Genomic DNA, 25,786 nt, shown 5'->3' with positions numbered 1-25,786 from the left:
TACTTGGCCGGGGTCTGCGGTCCTTGTGAGGCACCTCCCTTACAAGGGTTTCCAGCGCTTGGATTTCCGCCTGCCATTTGGGTCAAGTCCCAGGGTCATCAACCCTGAGAAGGTTGAGCACAGGTCTAGGATTCTAGGTCCCAAGAAAGAGAGTCCAGGGGCCTGGCCACTGTAGCCCCCCTCATCCCCAGAGAAGAAGCCTAGGCATTTTCATCACTCTTTCAAAGAAAGAACAGGACCGGTGCCCAAGACTGCACAGCTAGGAAGTGACCAGTAACAAAACATATTACGTCTTCCGCGCTATTTGCCTAACTAATAGTTACACCATCCCTAACTCACCCCTAGTCATAGGATTTTATATAAAATGTATTTATAAAGTATGTATATATGTGTGTACATGATGGGATGGAAAGATATTTGGGGACAGGGGCTCTTTCTCAAAATCAAGACACAAAATCGCCTCTAGATACAGCTTGCTGGAGGACACCCAGTCTCTCCTCGCACGGCTGCTCCATGTGCTTGAGATCCCTAATAGAATTTTGCACTGGCAGCTATACAGGGCACCTGTTAACACTAATAGTGGCGAATGATGCCCTGACCCCTCTCAGCAGCTGGGCCCCAGCTCCCAGGGTGGAGCGAGTTTGAATGTTTACAACATTTACATTTTAATTAAAACCCTTTTTCGGCTCTCCAGAGTGTCCAGGAATCTATTAGTCCCTGCTCCAGCCTCCCCTTTACGGCAAAGTCATTTCAGAGGGTAGAATTTATACAAAGGCTCTCCTCTCGCTGTTTATCAAAGAGTCCTCATAGAGACTCAGGGAACAGGAAGAAATTTAGAAATTATAGGATCCAACCTGTCATTTTTCAGATAAGGAAACTGAGGCCTGGATGGGGAAAGCCATTTGCCCGAGGACACGTGAACTGTGGCTGACCTGGGCCTTGCATTCAGACCTGGCTCCTCGTTGGCATTTTGACATTCGACCGTGACACCAGCTCCTTGCCAGAGTGGAAGGACTAGGCCCTTGGTGGCTTCAGTCTCCCCTTCCTGGAGCTTTGAATTCTGAGCTCCTTCTGTGGGGCTGGAGCCCTGGGAGGGGACTTGGAGACTCTGCTTATGTAGCTGGGCCGTTTCCTACAGCCCGTGTCAGGGAGGAGAAAAAGAGAGAAGCAGGAAAGGAAGATAGGAAAAGAGAGAAATGGTTCTGGGTGAATAAGGACAAGGGTGTGGGGCAGAAGATGGAATGCTGGGCGAGTGGGGAAGCTGAGGTGCTCTGGCCCAGAGCAAAGCCAAGCCTTCTCCTCCCCTGGGGGATGCTTAAGAAAGCTAACTTTTTCCACCAGTTGGGGCCTTTGGGCCTCAGAAGGGCCAGTGCTTAAACAATAAAAAGCTCTTGGCAAAGGGCTAGGTCGACCAAGCTGCTTTGGAAAACAGTCTTATTGTACTCAGGAGGCAGCAAATCACATTTTTAGTCCGGACTTTTCCATTCACTAGGTGGCCTTGTTCTAGGTCTTTAACCTCTTGTGGCCTTGGTTTCCTACGACTAAATGAGAATAGTATTAGTGGCTTCATATTCTGTGGTCAGACTTATATTAGGTACATGTGAGAATGGTCCATAAACTGAAAAGCACCATAATAATGTCCAAGGGCTGGCTGTGATCATCTCTGCCAGGGAGGCTCTCCTGTGACATTTACCCACAGGTGCCGGGGAACGTAAACTAGGCACAAGAAGAAATAGTCTTTCAAACACTGGTCCCTTGTCACCGCAGGACTGTGCTGAGCTAAGCTCTCCTTGACTCCCAATCACGTACCCCTCCAGGAACTCTGAAATAGCATCAGTGCTTACCCCAGACTAGGAGGCGTGTGTGGTGCCCATCACCTGAACAGGCTGCCTAGGAGTCAGAAAGGAAGTGTGGGTCGGTGGAAAGCTCTGGAAGCCAGAGCTACACCCAGCCTGGTCCTGGGGACAGATAGGCTGGCCGGAGAATTTAGAGGCCCCATCTTTTCCCGGTGACCCAGTTAACTGGTTTTTGCCTGAACAACACCAGTTAGAAGTATCTGGACATTGGGATGCTAGGGAAAAGGTGCACATGGTTTCATTGACATTTTGGTTTATGGGCTAAGCAGCCCGGTTGACCTAAGGAGAATCTGTGCCACTTGAAATTGTGTTTATCCTAATCCTGAACCGTTAATTGCCTCTTCCTCTGGCTGGAATGAATTGTCTGAGCTTCTGTCACTCTCTCCTGAGATGTTAACCCTCTGTCGGTCCAGGTCACAGCTGTTCACCTGGGCCGTGGCATGGGGTCTAGCCTTTCACGAGCCTGGCCTCGAACTATACCTTCTTCATAGAGGTGGCCACCCTGACAGTGCCAAGAGTAATCTTAGCTCTCACTCTGAAGATATGGGTTTTAGTTCTGGCTCTGGCAGTAAGCTGACCATGTGACCTTGGGCAAGTCATAACTTCTCTGGGCTTCAGCTTGCCAGTCTGTAAAAGGAGGGAATTGAACTCCATCGCCCTGAGAAGTGGATCAGGAAGGCCTCTTTGACACCAGAAGGCGAGAGAGAGGTGGCACCCCATCACATGGGCCTGGCATCGGCAAACCTCTCAAGCCAAGACCATCTGATACTGAGCCTCAGATGAACATGGACCACAAGCTCCGAAGACTCCAGGGCTACCAAAGGACGCCATGGTGTCTCCCCTTTATGTTTAAACATGGGTCCTAACCGAGTCTCACTTCCTGTTCTGTGCTCATTGGAAAGACAGCCCGGTGACTCCACGGTCCCCACCAAGCCTGTGTTGCCAGCTAGCAGGCAGTTGCTTTGTGGAAAGACCATTGTTCTCAAGTAGTCAGCTCGTTGTGCCTCGTGCCAGCTGGCATCCCGTGACCAAGCCCAGCTCCAGGGCTGTGAGGGGACGCCAGCAAGAGCAGGTGTGCGTTCGCTGTGCCGCGCCAACCACACACCAGAGTCAGTCACTCCTTGACATTCCAGAAGCCCAACCCCCTTTTCCAGGAGGCGAAGAAGAGGCTCGGCTTTTTTTGTGGAAGAAGGGTGTGGCAGACTGTTGAGCACAGTCCCAGAATCTCAGAGCGAAAAGGGGGCCTTAAGACGTCACCCATCCAGCTTCCTCTCGACGCTGAAGCCTCCCTCTGTAATCCTGCGGCCATCTATGATGTGTGTCCTACCAGCTTCCAGAAAGGAGAAGTGAGACCATTGACAGGTACAAATAAAGTCAGAAAAGGAGATCCCATATCAATAGAAGGATGGGGTGAAGAGGAGCTCGTGCTGCCGGGGACCTAGGATTAGATGGTTACCGACAGTGAACGTTACATTCAAATCTGAGCTCTTTGGGCAGCAAAGGCGAAAATGGAAATATGACTGTTACACGGGTGTCTGACAAAAGGACTCATGGCAGGAGAGGCGGTCTTTTCCCTGGTACTAAATTTTAAAGCAAGCCACAGTCACTTACTGGCCAGGGAAGATGACCCTGGAGGTTGGGATTTAGAGTTTCTTTTTCCCTTTTCTTACTCCGATGCCATACGTTCCAAGAGTCTATATGACTTCTCAAGGCTTGCTAAGACTGGTTTGTTTTTCTCCATTTCTTCTTTCACGAGCCCGTTGAGTTAAGTGTGAGCCTGAAAACCTAAGGAGCCAGGTCCCCTTTGGAAATTCTAAGGCTTTTGAGAATCTGGGAGGAAGCCGCTTGACGTGGGATGTGGATGTTGGCAGACAGGGCAGGGGCAGGGGCATCGCCTGCAAGGACCAGCTGCCCTGAAGCCTGGGAGCCCTGGGAAGCATGGGTGACATGCAGTGTTTCTGGCAGTGCAGCCCACAGACCCACCCTGCTGGGGGTTCTGCCAGCCTCCAGTAGCTGGTATAGTGACTCCTTGTATGAGTCAACAGTTAAGCTGTTTTTTTGTTTTCCTCTTAGAGTAATAAGTACATTTCTAATTCTTCATTTAATTAGTCAATGGCTAGATCCAGGCGGCATAACACTGGCACCTCCTAGTAAGCCTCCAGTTCCTTGGGGCGGCCTGGGGCGTTTGAGGACCATGTACTGTCCCCACCACAGTGTGGCATTGTACTGGGCACGGTCTGGGCACCATTGCTAGACCCTCCACATGTGTTCTTTGGAGGCCGTATAATGTGGTGATTAAGACCACAGACTCTAGATTCAGGCTACATAGGGTTCAGATCCCAGCAGCCCCACTAACTTGGTTCTGTGTCCTGGGTTAACCCTTTTGAGCCTCAACTTGTTCATCTATAAAAGGGGAAGAAGAATAATACCTTACTGGGGAATTGAAAAGTTAAATTGATAGGTAGACAGGCAGGCAGACAGACAGATAGATACACTTAGAGATATTTCGGTAAAGATTTAGAACAGTTGTTCTCGGCACAGAGTAAATGTTACATAAGCCCGCAGCCATCCTCATCCTCTTCCTCAGACTGTCCAGAGGCGTAGGCGTTATTATCCCCATTTTACAGCTGATCGCACTGAGGCTCAGAAGAGCTAAGTTCCTTGCTGAAGGCCAAGACCACTAAGTGTGGTGTCAGAATTGGGATCTGGTTCTGCCTTACTCTGGACCCTGACCCCTGTTCTGAAGAGTGTGAGTAATCACCCTCTTTGTCTCACCTTCTGAGATGACGGGCAGACCCTGCTCTGTCCTGCAGTCCTGTAGCACGCTGCCTGCTCTGTTCCAGAGCCCTGACCGGGAGCTGCTTTTCACAGGATGCGGAGAGACCAAAGCGGTCTCAGCAGCTGTGACACAGGGAACTGAGGGGCAGTGCTGGGGCCAGGCTCCTGCTGAATCTACGTTTGCCTTCCAGGCTCAGCCCTGCAAAGTATACCTCCTCTCCCTGGTGTCTCCATCCTGACAAAACAAAATCCCCTCTTGGCACTTAACAAATGTGGTTTGAGACTGGACCCAACTCCCACAGGGGCTGGGGCAGAGTTGAGGTGGCTCTCTGCAGAGCAATGGCTATCAGGATCCCTGAGCTTTCTGTCACTGGGGCTCCTGGTGGGAAGCCTGAAGGGGCTAGGGTATGGATGAGACTTTCGCACCGATTTTGCATCAGACAGACCTAGTTTTAAATTCTCTGTTTACTGTTTACTAGCTGCATGACTTTGGGCAAGATGCTTAACCTCCCTGAGCCTCACTTTCCTCATCTATAAAATGAAGATGATAATATGTCCCTCATAGGTTTGTTTTAAGTACTGAATCATAATACCTGAAAGTCTATGCCTATAATAAAGTAGAAGCTATTTATTATGATGATTATTGTTTCTATTATTAGTATGATCACTATCCTTATCATATCCTGCTGCCCCAGAATTCAAAACCCTGAAGGAGCCAGCCCTCTTCTGCCTCCACATTAAACCTACCCCTGTCCTGAACCTGGGTACACTCAGATCCCCATGATACACAGGCCCCAGCAGGTGTGGATCCCCCCGCTGCAGATGGGTCCCCATATCAGGGTATCAAGATGGCAGCTGGGACTTCAGGACTGGAGCTGGGTCCAGGGACGGTAGGAAGGCTCGCAGCCATAGCTCAGCCCTGGGCTGTGCACTTAGGCTTTGGAAAGAGGGAGTGTGCTGGCAGCTGTCACAACACCTGGACACCTGGCACTGGGGCTGGGAGGCAAGCGTGGCAGGAGGGTTTTCTGTTTCAGGGAGGTGGTTGCGTTTAATTCTATATTTTACATCCTGGGGTAGAAATGAGGAGAAATGCTGTTCCAGGTGGCCCCACCAGGGCGCCCTAAGAAAAGCACGGCGGTTCCTTCCTGCCGCTTCTCCATCAGTTCAGTGCCCTCCACGCCTCAGATCAATGTTTGTGGATGGTGTGTGTGTGGGGGGTGAACGTGTACCTGGGCAAGAACAGGACTGTTCTAGCTGTGTTCCTGATTGGTCTCTGAGGCCCCCTGCAACTTAACATTCTGCGGGAGTCGGAGCCCGTAACTCAGGGACGCCGCAGCTTCCCAGGGCAGTGACATCTCGACAGTAAATCTTGTCCATTTAAATAATGCCTCTGTTCCTCTACTTGCAACATACCTGCCATCCCCTGATTCCTCCCGATGCTCCTCAGTGGCAGGCATGAGTCTCTCCTGCCTCGTGGATGGGCCAACGGGGCTCAGAGAAGTAAACGGCTTTTCCGGTGTCACAGAGCAAACAGATAGAGTGTCCAGAACGTCAGCCCACACCTCCCAGTTCCAGTTGGATGTTCTGGTTTTTTCATTTTTTAAACCAGCTTTATTGAGATATGATTCACATACTGCACAGTTCACGCATTGAAAATACAGAATTCAGTGGGTTTTAGTCCATTCACAGATACGTATAGCCATGACTACAATTTTTGAACATTTTCATCACCTCAAAAAGAAACCCCCTACCCTTTAGATAGCACCCTTAACCACCACCACCACGCCCCCCGCCCAAGCCCTAAGCAATAAACAATCTACTTTCTATCTCTGTGGGTCTGCTATTTTGGACATTTTATGTAAATGGAATCCTGTAATATGTGGTCTTTTGTGACTGGCTTCTCTCACTTAGTATAATGCTTTCAAGATTCATCCACATTGTAGTGTGTATCACTACTTCATTCCTTTTTATTGCTGAATAATATTCCGTTGTGTACCACATATTATTTATCCATTCATCAGTTAATGGACACTTGGGCTGTTTCCATGTTTTGGCTATTAAGAATAATGTGGCTGTAAACATTCCTGTGCAAGTTTTTGTGTGGACATATGTTTTCATTTCTCTTCGGTATCTGCCCAGGAGCGGAATTGCCGGATCGACGGCAGCTCGATGTTTAACCATTTGAGGAACTGCCAGACTGTTTCCCAACTGGCTGCCATTTATATCCCACCAGCAGTGTATGAAGGTTGCAATTGCTCCACATCCTTGCCAACACTGATGTTCTCTTAAATCTTCACCTGGCTTACAAGCAAGCTAGAGGATCCATGGGGAGGCGAGGATGAAATGAGACAAAGCTGATTCAGGCCAAGTGGTAGACGAGTGGGTTGGGGGAGAGGGAGAAGGAATCTCTTCTAGAGAGCACTGTGTCCAGCCATGCAGAAGGCATCCTCGTATCAGGCTTGACCAAAGACCAGAGCTGGTCTCCACGGAGATCATCCGAAGTGTTGAGGCCAGAATATTGGATTCACTTAGTGTCTGGGGAAAAATCACAAGAAGGGTGACTACAGTTTCCTGTGTAGCTGGTGGTGCTTCCCACCATCTCCCCAGCACACACGATTATAAACATGACAGTATTTTATGACTAGTCCCAGTCCTTCGTCTGCTAATCCAGATGCTTCTGGAGGGAAAAGCAAGGGTCTCATGACATTTTGAAGCTGAGCGTGTAGGTTCAGGCTTCCACCGGTCCCCATCTCTCCACCACCCTATCTACCGACCCTGGATGAGACCAGAGCTGTGGCTGCCTTGAGTGTGAGCATCTCACCTTTAAATGGGAGTGTAGTGCAGCTGGAGGGCCCTCAGAGGCCTCCTCACCCACCCCCTCCATCGCAGATGGGGAGGGGAGGGCTGGGAGGGCACAGGAGTGGTGGGACAGGAGCTCTGGAGGAGTGGGCACGTGTCAGCCACTCCATCTCCCAGTCCTAAGGCGTGTAAGGCGATCACACACAGCTGCCTTTCCTGGTGCAGGAGTAACCTCATGGCAGCCTCTAGTCACATTTCCACAGCCCAGGTGACCTCTGATAATTTAGAGGGAGACCTGGGGACTAGAATAGGCAACACGCCTGAGATTAATCCCACTGATGCTAATGTCTCCAAAAAGGAGAAGACACTGTCGAGTATCTGTTTCAAAGTTGGGGGTTTCCCTGCTGGAGTCCAGCCTGGTCCGAGGGTTCGCTTTCAGCCTTGTAATCTGAGAACTCTGATGAGGAAGGCGGTGCAAAGGAGGAGTGAGAGCCGAAAGTCCGGGTCTTGCTGGTTTAGAGGAACCACCCTGAAGACAGACAGAGGCAAGCCGGGGCTGCCCTGGGCAATAAGGGATCGTGGTAGCCACAACTAGCCCGTGGTGTAGGCACTGGCGTCCCTGATGTCTCTCTGGGCTACAGGAGGGAATGAACATCTGCCTTGAAGGGATGCTGTGACTCTAAAACTAGATAATGTTAAGAAAGTACTTAGAGGGCGTCCCTGGTGGCGCAGTGGTTGGGAGTCCGCCTGCCGATGCAGGGGACACGGGTTCATGGCCCGGTCCGGGAGGATCCCACATGCCGCGGAGCGGCTGGGTCCGTGAGCCATGGCCGCTGAGCCTGCGCGTCCGGAGCCTGTGCTCCGCGACGGGAGAGGCCACAGCGGTGAGGAAAAAAAAAAAAAAACCAAAAAAACAGTACTTTGAAATTCTGAGGGACAGCAACATTTTAAGGGTCTAATTATTCTTACTTTGCTCAGATGCAAAGCAGGGCTCAGACAGCTGAGCGGAGCATCCGTGAGTGCTGGAGCTAGGAAAACGGGGCCACGGGACAGAAGTGCTGCCGCTGCAGCCCCTGCCAGGATCTTAGCATCCATTTGTCTTCGTTGTCCCCTCCCAGGGCCAAGACCAGGGCCATGGGACGCTGGTCCAGCAGCTGGGGACAGAGACAGCTGTGATAGGCTGTAAGAGCAAAGCACTCTGGGCTGAGGCTTCGGTCAAAATGTGGCCTTAGTCTGCACCCTGGGCTTCTGGGAAATGGCCCACAAACCAGGCCATTTCTATTTGCACACAGTCACGGGGCTGACCTCCAGGATCCCTCACCCACCCACCGGAGACACTCCTGCTCTCTCCCTGGAGGTCCCTGGGGAATCCTCACTGCCTGTACATTCCTGGGGCCGGTCTGGGCTGTTGTAGAGAAGCCACTGTGACCCTGCACTGCAGGTTCCCTTTGGGCTCGAACCCGTGACCACAGCCATGGTGGGAAGCTGGGCGATTAGCTGCCTCATCCTGAGCAGCCCTGCGCCAGTGCCAGTAATCTTGATAATCCTAGCAGGCCACCCACCTGGAACCCCAAGCCTTACCCGCCAACACACACACACACACACACACACACACACACACACACACACACACACACACACACACACACACACACACACACACACACACACACACACACACACACACACACACACACACACACACACACACACACACACACACACACACACACACACACACACACACACCCTTAAACAGGATGATTGAGACCAGCTCCTAGGACAGCCTCCGATCCACTGCTCAGCGCCATGACCTTCCTTTAGCTGTCTGTTCAGACCGTCACAGGCTGCAGCAGCCCCTTTGCATGAAGCTGCGTGTGATTTTTTTTTTTTTGCGGTACGCGGGCCTCTCACTGCAGTGGCCTCTCTCGTTGCGGAGCACAGGCTCCGCACGCGCAGGCTCAGCGGCCACGGCTCACGGGCCCAGCCGCTCCGCGGCATGTGGGATCTTCCCGGACTGGGGCACGAACCCGTGTCCCCTGCATCGGCAGGCGGACTCTCAACCACTGCGCCACCAGGGAAGCCCTGCGTGTGATCTTTTCTGGCTTTCTACCTAATTGTCTTGAAAAAGCTGGAGGGGAGGGTTTCTAAAGAGCTACAGCTGCTTCTCTTCAGGGCATTCATTCATTCATTCATTCAAGTAACATTTATTGAACATCCTCTGAATTCCACAACTAGGCCTTGCAAACCTGCAATAAGACACGGGTCCCGTCCTCTTGACGTCTGTAAATGCAAAAGCCATCTACACTAGGCCAATCCACATGTACAGGTTCTCTAGTCCAGGGACTCCCCAAACCGGCTGTGGCTGAGAATCACCTGGGAAGTGTTCTCAGACAGATTCCTGGGTCCCACCCTGCAGATCCACACTCAGAAGGCCCGGGGTGGGACCTGGAAATCTGGGCTTTCTGAAAGTTCCCAGATGATGCCACGGGGAGCCATGTCCAGGGACCCCTGATGGAGTCCATTCTCTGATTTCACAAATGAGGAAACTGAGACCCAGAGAGGATTGATTAACTCGCCCAGTCAGTGGCATGAACCCCTATTCAGTGCCCTTTCCAGGATGTCCTGCCAGCCAAAGGCAGGAAGGGATGAGTCAAGCAAGTGGCTCTGGTGAGGGACCATCTAAAAGGCTTCCCGAGAGGCAGAGCTTGGGAGGGCTGTGTTTCAGAGGGAGGAAGGAGGAAGGACTTTGTAGGCTCAGGGGGGCATGGAGGGGGCCAAAGTCTCAAAGTGAGAATTCCCTGGGCCTTCGGGGTGGGATGGGGGCGTAAGAACTAAGAGATAGGTCCAGAAAAGTAGACTGGGGGCAAATTTGGGACCAAGGAACTCATACATTATTCAGGAGGCATTGAGAAGGTTTTTTGGCCCCTGGTATTTTTAAGACAATTACTGTCACAATAAAGAGAACAATTGGTTCAAGGCTGGCCAGCCCAGAGCAGGCAGATCAGTGAGGAGGGAGCCCCAGCGTGCCCCGTGTGCACGTGGTGGCTGCAGTGGGCCCAGGAACCAGGCCCAGAGACCGCAAGTGATGGTGGGTCAAAGATGTGATGGTTTGGGAATTCCCTGGCGGTCCAGTGGTTAGGACTCCATGTGCTCACTGCTGATGGCCCAGGTTCGCTCCCTGCTCGGGGAACTAAGACCAAGATCCCACATGGCGCGGCCAAAAAATATATATATGTATATATGTGATGGTTTGAACCTTCGTGTCGGGAAGTATGACTAGTGTAGATGGGAGACCTATCCGGCGGGGGAGATGGATTTTAAGGGAAAGGCATCTCCTTTGGGTGCTCAGCTGAGATGATGTACGTGAACCATGAGCCACCATTCCTGGCCAGAGCAAACGCTCAAGAATTTGTTGTTGTTTGTTGTTCTACCACCAGCTCAAGTCTGAGCCTGTGGGAATCTCACATCCCCCACTTCGGTTGATTTTCTCCCAGTGCAGACGCACCTTCCCAGAAACCATCAAGCCTTTGACTTTGCAAAGATTTTACCCCCTGTCTCTGGAGGCGGCTGCCTCGGACTCTGGGCCCCCCAGGGTTGCCGGAGGCTGGAAGGGGCAGGAGAGCAGGGGGCGAGACACTTATTGAGTGGCCACCAGGAGTGAGTCTGCAGCAGGCCTCTGCTGTGTGTTATTTCTCTCTCACTTCACACAACCACCAGCCAGGGGTCACCACTGTCCCCATCCTGCAGAGAAGGTGAGTCACACATGGGTCACTCCATGACCTGGGATTAAGGGGCAGAGCCAGCCACAAACCCCATGTCTGCTGACCCCAAAGCCCATACCACTTCCCTCACTAGGGCCACGGCTCCCCGCAGAGTCCTTTCCTCTCTTCCTTTCTCACGTTTGATTTCTTCTGACGCGTGAGGAATTGAACTCAGCTTCTGAGAGACCGATGGCCGGCTGAGGTGAACTGCGCGGAAGCCTGTCCCGCTCTGCTCTCAGCCCTTTTCAGAAAGGGCTCTGGTGCTCAGGCAGTGGCTGCCAGCTCAGCCTTGAGCCTGCGCCTCTGGGGAAGCCCAGGAGCACCCCTCACACCGCCACCCCTAACCTTCCCCTTGGTTTCCAGAGTGGAACTAATTCAGCCCAGGGACACACAGCTGGGCAGAAAAACCAGTCCTCCTGCTTTCCAGGTCACTGCGGCTCCCGCTGCAGAGGGCGAGAGCGTGAAGCTGGGCACAGATGGTGCTGGCGGGGAGACGGGGTGCAGGGGATTGGGGAGGGGGTGTGGGCTGGACAGTGCCTCCATGCAGGGCTGGGTGGCATGACCACCCAGTGGGCTGCTTCTGGGCCCCAGCATCTGTCAGGGCACCTCTCTGAGCCTCTGCATGGACCGCTGGACTGGAAGCCCCAACAGGGAGGGCACTCAGGCACAGCGTCACCCGAGCTGCCGTGGGGGAGGGGAGGACATCTGAGCCAGGTCAAGAAAGGCTCCGTGGGGACAAGTCTCCCTTGCTCCCCTCTTTCTCTCCCGGGACTCCCTCAGCCTCTCCGGCTCCATCCTCCTGCACTTTCTCTGCTCTGCTTTGCTCTCTCAGGCTCCTACCTTGTCTTTGCTTTCCACTAGCCAGAAGGCTCTTCTCTCCTCGTCTCCCTTCCCTTTTTCCAGTTGTCCTTCCTCTCCCTCCTCCCCTCCCCATTCCCTTCCTTTCTCGCCTTCTCTCTCTGTTTTTACCTAAGCACCTGCCTCTTTCCCAGGCATGGGCACCATGCTTGTGCCCTAATGACATAAAAGCCTGAGGTGGCACCAGTGTGCTTGCTCCCATCTTCTTTATGTCCCTCTACCTCCTGGCTCACACCTAGGTCTGGGGAGCAGACCCCTGCTCGGACCGTCTCGACACTGCTCACCGCCTCGTTAGCCTGAGTCTGTTCAAGTGTTTGCTAAGCCCCTACTAGCCCTTTCCTGGGAAAGCAGGGTGAGGGCAAAGGGGCAGGAAGTGCTCAGTGCCTCGCCATTCCCATCGCCGTGCCTTTGCTGACACCACTTGGGCTCTGCCTCAGGTGACCTCCTCTCCATCTCCAGCTGAGCAGGCTCAGGATGAGGCATAGGATGCGGTGTAAAAAGTACTAGGAAAGGAAGCTGTGAATTGTAAGCCCACCTGTGACATCAGTGAGCTTTGTGACCTTGGGCAAGTCACATCGCCTCTCTGGACTTTGTTTTGCTTTCCAACGTGAGGGGACCGGACAAGATAACTTCTAGGGACCTGCCTAGCCACCAAATGCTAGCCAGTGGCTGCTTTGCTGAGGTGAAATCCTCTCACTCTGTCTCGTGTCTGAAATCTGACCATGTGGGAGTCATTCCTTTGGCTGTTGAGTGTTTTGCTTGTCTAGGGGAGACCCTTAAAGGCGAGTGTCCTTTGACCAGTGGTGTGCTGGCCAACGGTGAATAACCAGCTCTCCGGGAGAGGGGAAGCCCCGATGGGTAGCGTTTGCAGATTGATTTTCATGACTTAGATACCCCTCTGGAGGTATATCACTGAACGAGGAGTTGGGAAGAGAGGCGCAATGGGCTCTTGGCATGAGCGGCTCCAGCGCACTCAGTGACTTGTGGCCACTAGCGGGGAGCACAGCCTGCAAGCAGGGGGCAGAGGCATGGAGTGGGGGAGGTGGGAGGGCTGGGGGTCGGGGGTGAGGGAAGGGAAGGGAGTCTAGGCAGGACAGGAGACCCGGCAGAACTCACCCAAGGTTGAACTTTCTACCCTTGTCTCCTTCCTCGCAAGCTCCTCCTTCCTCAGCAAACATGCTGGGGGTGGGGTGGGGCGGTGGGGGTGCGGGCGTCCATCTTGAAACAAAACATTTCCCTCAGATTCTGCCTCTCCGGAGTCTGGGGAATCTGTAGCAACTTCCCTTCCCTCCAATCGTGCCAGACCACAGCCCCAGAGACTGTCTCTCCAACAAAAAAATCAGGACCCTCTGCTCTGACAGAGGGCTTTCCCCACCCCTGGTTTTGAACGTATTTAAATGAAGTCTTCCAGGGTCTAAAAATTAAATCCTGGTTATACATTTAATGAAATGCCTTTATTAAAAAGAATAAAAATTATTTTACATTTGAATAGAGCTATAAAAATTCAGCTAACCGTATAGCAGCTAATACCATATTTGAAAATAGAAATCGTTCAAGTTATTAGGATTTGTTAATACTGGATAGTGGCTACATAGATATTAGCTGTATAATTCTTGATGCTCTTCTGTACATTAGAGATATTTCATAATAAAAAAGAAAATGAAATGACTCAAGAAATCAAGAAGCTTGGCTCTCCTAATTTCAGTCCCAATCGTCCCAGGAATTTCTCTCCCCACCCCTTTAAATCACATGGGTGGGGAAAAAGTAGCCTCAGTTGTCCTGGATCCTCAGATAAAGGGGCGCAGAGGGCACACTGGGTCCCCGTAGGTGGGTAGGGTGGGTCCTACTGGGTAGGTAGGTGGGGAACCCCAAGCGAACCCCTTCTCTCTCTGGGATTTATTGTCCTCATCATCAAGTGGGGAAGGAGTTTCCAGGGCATCTGAGGTCCCTTTAGGTCCTTTGGGGCTGCAGCCACTGTCTCCAAACCTCCTTCCCTGGGCCAGATGAGCCCTGCAGGCTTCTGTGGAAAGTGTTTCCACACTCCAATGTGACCCACCAGCTGGAGGGATCTCTCAAGCCACATCCCTGCCTGTCCGAGCGGGGACAGCCCACATGGTGGGGATGGTGATGCCCACACCTAAGGCTCCCAGGTCCCGTCTGTGACTCTGAGGTGGCCCTGTGGGGTCTGGGACAGAGAGGGAGTATATCTGCTCTTCACTGCGCCGTTTGAGGTGGAGTCCAGTGCATGGCAGGTGGATGTTTTGCTGTGTTGGCTCCACCCTTGACCGGCCAACCCCCGCTGAGTTTCCTTGACCCCCCCCCCCACTGTGGTCCCTGGTGCCAAGTGCGTGAGAGCTTGCGGTGCCCCTTCAGCTCTGCCTGCTACAGAGAAACGCTTGTAAAGGGGGTCCCCGACCCAGAGGTTGAGATGCAGGCTGCACGGCTGAGAGGGCTCCCAGCCTCCCCCGCGGCTCCTCCGTGACAGCTACAAATAGGCTCTCGAACGTATTTAATAAACCCGAGGAAGGAGTTGTGGCCGCCTCGCCTCTGCTGGGGAAAGTGATGGATGTCTTCAGTGGGGAGAGGAAAGAAAACTTTCTAAATGGGCTCAATTTAGGGAAGGAAAGCGGTCTGGAGGGAGTGTTTTGGATGCCAGCACATATGCGGCAATGTGCAGGGGAGGAGAAGCGTCCTTGCGGCCCCGGCAGGAGCTGGACATTCCCAGGAGCCTTAGGCTACACTGCCCGTGCTCACCTCAGTGCCCAGGACAAGTGCGCAGAGAAGCAGGCAGGCCCTGGAAAACTCTTCTCCACGCAGGCCTGTAAAGTGAGGGTCGGAGTGGATGGTCGGTGACTGGAACTTTGGGATTCTAAAATCACCCTTTTATTTCCCAAGAGGAGGCTTTGCATCTTGTACCGGGAACCCTGCAAGATGTGGGAGCTGTGGCTGCCAAGTGTGTTTCTCTCGGGAGAGAGGAAGCATGCAAGGCCAGGGGTCAGATAGAACTGGGTGGCCATGAGCACAGCACATGACCACGGGTCCTCAACAGGGCCCAGCTCTGCAGGCTTCCTTGAAGAGCTGTGCCCACAGATAAGGAGCGCTCTTTCGGTAGGAACTGGGGGAACCAGACAGGTGTCTGACCAGCCTCTACCCAGATGTTAGTTTCATAGCCCAAGGGAGCCTCTCTACACCCCCTGCCTAGACAGGCTTGTACATTACATTTCACTCTGCCACCTCCCCACCTGCCTGTGGGTGGGCCTTGCTACTTTTTGGTTTTGGTTTTGTTTTTAATTGAAGCGTCGCTGATTTACAATGTTGTACCAATCTCTGCCATACAGCAAAGTGACTCAGTTATAAACATATAGACGTGCTTTGGGTCTTACTACTTTTCAAGCTGCTTTCCTCACCTGTGGAACGCAAATAACGCCTGTCCAGCTTACCCCGTGGGGCGAGGGGGAAGATCACAGGAGCCGAGGTACATGAGGGCTCTGAGCCTGCTGCAGGGTGATCAACGTAAGTGTCGGCAGGCTCTATGGGAGGACTACCCAAGCATCGTTTCTATGGAGTGGAGACACCACGGGTGCCCTCCCCTGCAGAGAGCAGCATCTGAGTCAGTACTGAGGCTTAGGCTGGGCCACCCAACTCACCTGAAACTGGACAGGCCTAGACTGGGTAGGATCAGTATTTTACAAATGATTCAGCAGCTCTTCTTTGGTGAATGAAAGGCTGCAGAGAAGAATCCTCCACCCTCTGGAAAACTAAAATAAAAGGAAAACTTGCAGAATTCTTTAAGGGATCAGCCTTGAATTTTCCTCCCCAACACCAGCCTCAAAGAGTAGGGATGTGAACCAAAAGACATGGGAATATTTACTGGGGGGGATGGCATGTACTCCCGCGTCACATACACGCAGGGGCTCACAATCAGATATACAGGCAGTCACTTTGGTTTTCTTCAATTATCTATCATGGTCTGACATCCATGAAATGAGCTCAACCCTTTCAGAAACTGTATTTCCTCAGCTTGTCCCACCTCTTGGGGTCAGATGTTCCCAAAGTTTACAAGCTTCCGTATGAAGTCACACTTTCTCTCTCAATCTTAAACTAGCCCCGTAAAAGCTTCAAAGGGAACTATACGGAAAGAAGCAGATATAAAGAGAACACAAGGTGGATAAATTCAGACTCAGAACTAGGTAACAAGTACACCAGAGGCGAAGTCTGAAATCCCTGCAGGTGGAGGGTTAAAGGTTTTAGTGGAGAGCTTAGTATGGGCGAACCAAAGGAGTTCTGCGTTTCTGGAGAGGAAATTTGGGGAAATGGTCCTGCCTTCTCCTCCTCTCGCTCCTCGAGGGCACCCCAGGGGAGGCAACGTTTCCCAAGCTGCTTGAACACGGGATGGCTTTGGCAACCTGGGCCAGGAAGGGTGTTCCAGACAGAGGGTCGGAGATGGAAGGAGGAGAATGGAATCCAAGAGCAGAATGGGCATCGTCAAGGGGTGCTTCTCAGCCCCTCCACTCTGATGTCCTCATCTTAGCAGCAGCAAGACCTGGGATCATGGCAATCCACTGGCCCATGAAGGAAGCGGGACCCTCAGAACCCACTCTGGGCCACCACAGCCATGGCCCCCAGGTGCTCATTCCCATCCACAGGGACACAACCCTCCGATGTCTCAGAGTTGCTCCTTACCAAACCACCACCTGGCACCATGGTGCTCCTGCTGTCCCAGCAGCTGTCTATGTGGCTTTGCCAACCTGGGGTCCCACCGAGGATCTTGGCAGTGGGGCCAGATTGTTCTCATTCTTGTTCCCTAGACTGTGCCCAGGTGGCCTATGGGGGCAAGGCTTGTGCACAGACCTGGACGGAAGCGCAGATTCTTGCGGGTAGGATCAGAGCTCAGGGAAGACAAAAGGAGGAAGGGAGCTCAGAGCTGGACAGATGGAGATAATAATACTATTCACCTGCTAGGGGTGCTGTGGGGATTAAAGAGAGAATGCACTTACAGGACTTAGCACAGTGGCTAGCTTGTAGTAAGTGCTTAGTGAATGGCTGCCAGTAGCCTCGAGCCCTAGAGGTGTCACCCGGCCTCGGCCATGTGAGCTCAGCTACTTCCTATTTGTTTTCTGCTACTCAGGGCTGTAAGATGTGGGCTTCCTCCTAAGGGGAAGGAAATTCCGTCTCTGGGGAGCATGGAAAAGGAGAAATACAAAACTGAAAATGATATAGTGAGCGCCTCATATGTGCTGGGGCAAAATCCGAGATCCTTTTAGTATATCCTTTTCTCTCACATGTATTATTTTTACCTTTTTTGGTATTATAATTATGAAAAAAATTTCAAATATACATAGAAGTTGAGAGGCCACCCAACGAACGCCCTTATGCCCATCACCCAGTTTTAACAGTTACCAAGATTTTGCCACACTAACTTCATCTTCTACGTTATTGCTCATTTTATGTTTACTTTTGGCTCATTTATTTTAAAGCAAACCCCAGACGTTTTATCATTTCACCCCTAAATATGTCAGCAGTCATTTATACAAAATAGGGACATTTTCTTACCTGACCCTAAGGCCCTTGTCACACCTAACAACAATGACCTGGTGTCATCTGATACCCAATCCAGATTTGAATTCCCCCAACTTTAAATACATTGCTTTCGGGAGTTCCCTGGGGTCCAGTGGTTAGGACTCGGCGCTTTCACTGCCAAGGGCGCGGGTTCGATACCCGGCTTAGGAACTCAGATCCCGCAAGCCACCGCTGCACGGCCAAAGGCTAAAACAAATAAATAAACACATTGCTGTTTATCCTTATCACCTCTTTGTTAAGTCAGGTGCTAAGTCTCATTGAACCATACCAGTCGGAGAGGTTAAGTAGCCTGCCAGGGCCCCAGCCACCAGCAATTGGCCAAGCCCTGCTAGGGGGGCCATGCCCACGTACTGGACCTGGGTCGCTCTGGCTGGCACCACGGACCCTACCTGATAGCTGGTTTAAGGCCCAGAGTCTGCTTAGCGAACAGCACTGTGACGTCCAGAGCACCGTAAGACTCAGATGCGGCAGGACCCCAAGTCATGGTTTCTGCCCTCTAGGAGCTTATGATCCAGGGGGCTTGGGGGTGGGGTTTGCAAACCAGAAGCAGCTCAAGCGCAATGACAAGGGCTAAGTGGGAGGTGGGAAGGAACACAGTAGGAGTTCAGAGGAGGGACTGGTGGAGTGGGGAAAGCTGCTGGGGAGAGAGCGGCAGGCCGGTGTGGCAGGAGAGCACGGGCTTGGTGGCCAAAGACATGGGTTGGAATCCTAGCTCTACCACTTTACCAGCTCTGCGACGTTAGGCTCCGAAGCCTCAGGCTACCTCGTTGGTAAAATGGACTCAATAATAGCTCTCCACGGCACGCGAAGGGCTGAGCTGTGAACGATAAGCAGCAATTGCTCGTTTCCTTCTCCTGTAGTTCCGTGAGAGTGGCAGGCCCTGCAGTGAGGCATAGGGCAGGAATTAGCCCTTGGTGACATTGCTCCCAGCCTCAGCCTCTTCCCTCTCTCCAAGTCTCCCCCTTCTGAGGACCCTCCCATCTGGGAGTTTAAGGAGGTTCTGCTCTGACACTCTGGAGCTAATGCTGACCGGACCCCCTCCATCTCTTCCTAGACAATTAAAAAGCCTCCACATGAGTCCCCATTGGCCGGGTCACATGGGATGGCTGCTACAGTCACAGGCAGCTGTGTGCGGATGCAGAGTGGGTGTCTGTGGGGGGGCTGGGTGTATGCGTGTGTGAGACACCAGGGAGGTCATTATATCCTCATCTTGGATGTAGACAACTAACCGTAACAGGCATTCTCGCACTAATGTGCTCGCAGAGAATGCCGAAATTAGTCTTGAAAGATAAAGAGCTGAGGCCGAGGTTGCCTGCTCCCCAGCAGCCCTGCAGCCTTCGGAGCGATCAGCCTCCATTGTTAGGGGTGGGGAGAAGGTGACATTTAGCCATCTGTGTCACACATGATCTCTATCTGGGACCCTTGGGTCAACTAGCTCCCGGTCCTGGCATCCGATCAAACCCAAATTACTTGGCAGGATGGCAGGGGAACTGAGATGTGGCCTCTCCCCGACTGGAAACACACCATCTCATCTTGCCAGTTGGAGTGGTTCTAACCTGATTAGCTGCACAATGTAATGTGTGTATTCCCCTCTCTCTATGAAAAAAAGTAGGGGTAGAGTAAATAAGCTTTTGCTAAGAGTATGGCTATGTGCCTGGGTTTTGTATCCTTTTGGTTGAAGCCAGAGCACATCTGTGTTCATGCACACACATGTGCACACACACACACACACACAGCAGGAAACAAATCTCATCTCAGTTCTGTTACGTGACACATCTCAGTGAGTGCAGCTGTGGCCCCACACTGTGCTGGGGGAAGTTGAGGATGGAGAAGAAACTGAAACAGACACAAAGGGGGAAGCAGGAGCGTGCCTGGCCTGTTTTCAGAGGCCAGAGGTGGGTTGCGGGTAGACGTGGGCAAGAGGTGCGTGTGAGAGAAAATAGGGATTTGGGGGTTGGGGCCATGGTGTGGGGATGAGAAGTGATCAGATTTAAGACGTATTTTGTTTCTTTTTTTAAAATTAGGGTATAGTTGCTTTATCAAGATGTATTTTGAAGATAGAACGAGGAAGATTTTCTGATGGGTTAGATGGGCCAAGGATGATGCCCAAGTTTTTGTTGGCTTGAGCAGCTGGAAAGCATATGACTGGACCAGAACCCAGAAGCTGGCTTTGAGTCCTGACCAGGGCACTTGCCCTATAGGATTTAGAGCATGTCATTCATATAAACTCAAGCCCGTCTGTAAAGTGAGAGCAGCAATGCCTCCCCTACTTCGTTCCCACGATTTTCCTAAGGACTAAACAAGATCTTGGATGTCAGGATTCTCTGCCAGCATGGTGTTAGGATGACAATGCCAGCAAGGTGCTCAGCAGTTGAATGGGCTGCCTGGGCAGGGAAGGAGCTCTTTGTCCTATGGGCTTTACACGTGTGTGGGATGGGGAGTGAGGAAGAAATTAGGAAAGAGAGAGCCACTGCCGCAGCCCAAGCACTGGCAACTGAGCCGTGGTTATGCTGCACGTTTGAGAACGGTGGCAGCAGAATGAGATGCGGCTGCCACTTCTGAGGCTTCCCGAGCAGCCCCGTGCACTGGAGTACCATCCCCCGCCCCTCCCACCCAACTTAGAGCACCCGCCTCTTCTGCTCACCTCTCCGCGGGAGAACATTCCTGGGTAGCTGAAAAGCCCCTTCTAGGGTGACAAGACAGAAACGGAAAGGCCAGGTGTCAAAGGGAGGATGGGCAGCAGAGCCCCCCGAAAAGAGGACAGGAGGCACGTGGGGCAGTGGAAAGGGCATGGTAGTGGAGGCTGCGGTTTCTGGGGCTCTGCAGCCGCGGCCAGTCCTCCCACACTGGACAGCAGCCGCACCCAGCCAGCAGCTCCTGAGCCGTCTCTGCTTCCCCTGGCAGGCCTGCAGCAGAATCTGGGGGGGCGGGGAGCAAGCGTGTGGGTCTGCACCCCACTTTCCGCTCCCCTTTGGATTCCTTCACCATCCGTCCCCCTTCCAGAGCCTTCCTCCAAACCCCTCAGCCCCAAGAGCAGGGTAAGAAAGACTTTTAGACCTGTTTTCATCCAACCCCCGAGCCAACATAGGCAGCCCTTCTCCCGGCTCATCCCGTTCGGTGGGGATACTTGTGATGTCAGGGGTCTCACCACTTTGCAAGCAGCCTAGTTAATTGCCTCAGGGCTCTGATTGTTAAAACATGCCAGCCACACCCGCTGGGACAACTATACTTGAAAGGACAGGTAATAACACGAGTCGAGAGTCGAGGACGTGGAGGAATCAGAACCCTCTCACACGGCCGGTGGGACTAGAAAATAGTGCAGCCACTTTGGGAAACAGTCTGACCTTTCCTCAAATGCTTAAACATGGAAGTACCATACGCCCAGCGATTCTGCTCCTAGGTATCTACCAAGAGAAATGGAAACAAACATGCAGACAAAAAGGTGTGCACAGATGTTCATAGCAGCATTGTTCATAAGAGCAGAAAGACGGGAGCAACCCGAATGTCCATTAGCAAATCAGAGGAATGGTAAATAAGGCGGAATGTCCATGCAAATGGGATATTATCTGGCTGTAAAAAGGAGTGAGCTATGGATTCATGCTATAGCATAGACGAACCTTGCAAACATTATACTAAGCCAGTCAAAACAGACCACGTATTATATGATTTCATTTATACAGAATACCCAGAACAGGCAAATCTATAGAAATAGAAAGTAGATTAGTGCTGGGGGACAGAGAGTTTTGCCCAGGACTAAGGGGTTTCCCCAGGATGTGGGACTTTCAGTACTGAAGCTGGGATAGACCTGGGCAAACTGGATGGTGAGTCATTCCACGCAGAACCAAATCTGCCTTCCCCAAATGTGCACTGATTGAGTTGGGGTCTCCCCCTGGAGTCACCCAGAATACGTCCAGTCCCTACCTTGCCCCATGACAGCTCGACTTGAAGAGAGCCCTAGGAAGAGGCCCAAACCACCTCTGCTGAGCTAATATCCTCTGCCCCTTGGCCATGTCTCAGTTGGGGTCCCCTCACCATTTGGGGTGGTCTCTGCAGAATGGGCTCTGCCATGTAGGTGGCTGTTTAACAGAGGGGGCTGGAGCAGTACCCACCACCCCAGCTGGTTTACCCGTGTGCAGGGGAGCAGAGCCGACATCCTTTCTGTCTGGAGACTATTTCCCTATGAATGCAACCCCCTTGCATTGCCTTTGGGGTTGGGGGGGCCATATATTAACGTGTGGTCCTGGTAAGGTCCCTACGTGCTTTACGTGTGAAATTGTCGCTTCCGTTGCCACTTTTCCCTACTTATTTTTATCTGCTTGTATCTCATTTTCTCCCATTTCTCTCATGTATCTATTTTTTGAGCATCTATTATGGACAGTGACGTGGGGGACATCACAGTACCCAAGGCCTGGTCCCTGCTCCTATGGAGCTCACAGCCTCCAAGGAGATTTCCAGACCCTTACACAGACATTTCAGATGCTCTGAGAGAAACTCTGGAACTGCAGTGACCCAGAAACCGAGGTGCACAGGTGGCAGGCCTCCACCCGAGACAGGGAAGGCTCCTCCGAGGAAGCGACTTCCAAATCCAGAGTTGATGGGTGAGCAGGGGTTACCCAGGCAAAGTGCTAGGGCTATGGGAGTGGAAAGTGGGTTCCCAGCCAGGGAACATCACGAGCAAAGGCCAGGAAGCAAGAGAAAGCGTGACCTGCCCGCTGTGACAGTTAATTGGAGAGACCAGCCTGGACTGACGTGCTCATGAAGCAGGGTGTGTTTTATCAGGATCTCCTGGAAGTGGTTCCTCTATATTGTCCACAAATAAAATAATAATAGGCAATGATACCAGCTTCGCTTTATTTACTAACCACTACTTAAGCGCTGTACCAATTTCTTTCCACATATAAGTTCTAATCCTTTCAACAACCCTACAACGTAGATGTACAATTCACATTTTACAAATTAGGAAACTGAAGCTAAAAAAAAAATCAAGGAATTGCAGAACTAGGAAGTGGGGACCGTGGGTTTTAAGCCCAGGACTACCCCATCTTCTAAAGCAGGTTTCTTGCCAGCAGTGCTTTGAGTAGGAAGCTTTGGGGGTTTCAACAAGTTTTGGGGAGATATGGCTTCCTACTCTCCCCCTCAGGGAGTGAGGGAAGCATGGAACTCCCATCGTGGCCCACCCAGGATGGAGCCCGCTGGAAGCCATTTCCTTGGCTGGGAGGGGAGGGGCAGGTGTAGAGATAATTTCTGAGGAAAATACGTCTGGTTAGTGTGTTCCTACATGCTGAGTTACTGGGTCTCAGGTGCTGGTTTTTGCTAATCCCAATACATTGGGAATTGTTTAACAGGATTTTTCCTTTTAATTAAAATATGGTAATGAAACTTACTGCTTCACTCTTAAAAAGGAATGCCTATTCCCCAGATGTCTGGCCAGGAGAAGTATGGGTATAATTTTATTCACTGTAGCCATAATGCCGATGAAGGGCTCAGCTTTTCCTCAGACACAGTGTCTCAACATCAGCACATTAACCCTTCTCTGACCCCGCTCACCTGCCAGGACACGGTCCCTGGCTTCAGGGAGCAGGGCAGGTGGTCTGCACACCGGTTGTGATTTGGACGTGGTCAGAAGAGAAATTACCAAAACCCCTGCGTCGGAATACAGTTTGGTTGGGCCACTCTTTGGAAGGGGTAGGGATGAAAGGAAGGGAGCCCAGAGAATGAGGTCAACCCTTGGACCAGTCGTTTAAATGATCTGGGCCTCCACTACCTCCCCTGTTCCCCAGCAGTAGGTTTCCATGATTTTAACGCAGTTTTGGCTAAAGCGACATTTCCCAGCCAGCATCATGACTTTGCTACATCATCGCCTCCTCTTCTGCATGTCGTAAAGGATGGATTCTTCTTTTTCCCATTCCTTCTCTTTTCGCATGTACTCTGCTCTTCTTTTCTCCTCCCGCACCTCGATCCAACTCCTTTGCCCCTTCTCTTCCTCCCCTTCTTCTTGGTGACCCCTCTGTCGTCCCTTTTCCTCTTTTCCTTCCCTTCTCCCCTCTCCCAGACACAAATGATTCCGAGGCTCATCCCTGTTCCTTCCTCTGAGCCCCGGGGGCACCCTGGCAAAGGGAAATTGACAGATGAGTCACAGAATTTTTTTTAAAAGCTGTTGGGAAGTTCTGCATTTAAAGCCATAAAACCCAACCACTGGCACCAGTTCCCTCGTATACCCGTGATTCTGGCGCTGTAGAAGACAACCCACAGCTTACTGAATTCCTGACCAGCCAGGGATGAAATGGTGAAACCGAATTTTCCCGGAAAGAATGGGCAGACAGAGCTGGGCTCGCTCTCCGTATCCCCGCACCCTTCCTCCCCCTCTCCTCCTCCCCTTTCCGTGCACCAAACTGAATGTGATTGTTTGCTGCGGCGGAACATCAAAGAGCAGAAGAATTGCTTAAGAGGAAAATATTGGGGTTATGCATTTGAGAGCAGCCTGAGCTTCAAGTAACCTCAGGGACTGCACATCCATCTTTAATCAGCCCCCATAAGGTGATGTGCTCCCTGTTGAGCAGCCTGTCGGGGGCTTGGTGGGTGGCAGGCATGGCCGTGCCAAGGGAGGAGAGGGTTTATGGCTTGGGCGCACTGCTCCCTGTGCCTAGCCACAGCGCAGGCAAAATCCCATCTCAAGGCCCATTTCTAGCCAGAGGCCTTGGCCCCTTAGAGGCGTCCCACGTCGGCTCCCTCTGGCACCGAGGAAGGAGAGCCCAGCTCCTGTGACCAGCCAGGCTCGGGATCCACCAAACTCTAATCTGTGACAAAGGTCAGCCTTGAAGGGCAGGTGCGGCCACCCTGCAGGGGGCCCAGGTGTGGGTGGGCATGGAGGGGATGGGAGGGGCTGGCGAGAGGGAGGAGGATTTGCAAGTGGATGTGGCCTCGGGGCCCAGCTGATCAGCTCCTGCCACCAGAGCATTAAGGAGAAATCACTAATGCAAATTCCAGGCAGCACAGACCCCAGGCTGCCTCTGAGGCCCTGGGCAACTTAGATGAAACCCGCAGGCCCGCAGCATCTTATATTGTTGTTACCTTTTCCTGACCTTCTAAAGCCTCCTATAGGAGCTGCAAGGGGCCTTAAAGATGGCCTGTTCTACCAAGCCAGGCAGAAGGGGAGTGCCGCTGCAGTCTGATGCCACAGTATGGAAGCGGAGGCTGGGAAGGATGTAGTGATACACCAGTGTCACACAGTTAGTGACAGTCTGGCCCGGAACCGGTCTGCCTGATTCCCGCTGGCTCTCTTTCTGCTCTGTATGGGACAGCCTTTGAGACATCCAAGGTTCCAGCCCACATGAAACACAACCCCATCCCTGTTCCCCCACACCTCCAGGAAGCCTTCTAAGAAAGCGGAATCACCTCTTTTTCTGTCACTTGCTGCTCTATTACAGCCCCTATCCCAATCTGCCCCATATCAGGTTCCCTGCTGGACTGTGATTTCCCCAAGGCAAGGGTCAAACTTTACTCATCTTTGCATCCCTCACAATCCCCAGCACAACGCATGGCACATGATAGACTATTAACATACATTTGGTGAACTTGAATTTGAACCTGCCCCATTGTTTCTCTGCCTTGATCATGGTACCACTCGGAGCACAGGGTCATGGCCAATGCCAACCCATGCCAAAGCATCTGACCCTTCCTGCTATCACAGAGCCCCACTTAGCAAGCGTGACAGTCTGGAGGACGAGAAAGGTCAATGCCATTAATCAGCCAGGTAGGTGGCTCTGTACCTTCTCCTTGCCCTCCAGGAGGACAGGCTTCCGTTTGCCGTGTTGAATTTTGAAGAGACAAGTGTCTCCCCCCACCCTTCAATCCCGAGGAGGGATTTGCAGTTTCATTATTTTTGAAAACAAGTTTGTGTAAAATTTGATTTGAGAAAACATTCTTCTCCCACGCGCTGAAGGATTGAGGGTCTGTAATCCCTCTCAAATCGCTCAGACGAGGTTGGTATTGCAGTGTCGGCATCAGAGCTAACAAAGGGGGATTAGCAAGGAAAATTCTATGTGAAAACCTGCCATGCGCTGAAGGCTTTCAGCGTAAAGCAGATAAGATAGGTACAGCCAAGCCATTTTTAACCCAGTTTTTAGAGCACTCAGAGCCCTCCTTCTGCGC

The 25,786-nt window shown here is 52.0% G+C and overlaps 1 protein-coding gene across 2 annotated transcripts in view; it reads left to right on the top strand.

Annotated features, from left to right (window-relative positions):
- The window catches only part of DSCAML1 (DS cell adhesion molecule like 1), a 341,768-nt gene that overhangs the window by 121,693 nt on the left and 194,289 nt on the right, over window positions 1-25,786 (top strand). The window contains exon 1 of one of the 2 annotated variants that reach the window (XM_060304108.1): window positions 3,006-3,218. The exons of the other annotated variant lie outside the window; for it this stretch is intronic. The gene's annotated coding sequence lies outside the window, so the exon portion shown is untranslated. Of the gene's footprint in view, window positions 1-3,005; window positions 3,219-25,786 lie in introns of those variants that run through there. 2 annotated transcript variants of the gene reach the window in all.

The sequence above is a fragment of the Globicephala melas genome, chromosome 8 (assembly GCF_963455315.2).
Source record: "Globicephala melas chromosome 8, mGloMel1.2, whole genome shotgun sequence".
In the NCBI taxonomy this organism is placed as follows: Eukaryota; Metazoa; Chordata; class Mammalia; order Artiodactyla; family Delphinidae; genus Globicephala; species Globicephala melas.
Note: the sequence above shows the minus strand (reverse complement) of the source record. Positions and strands in the feature narration are given on the sequence as shown.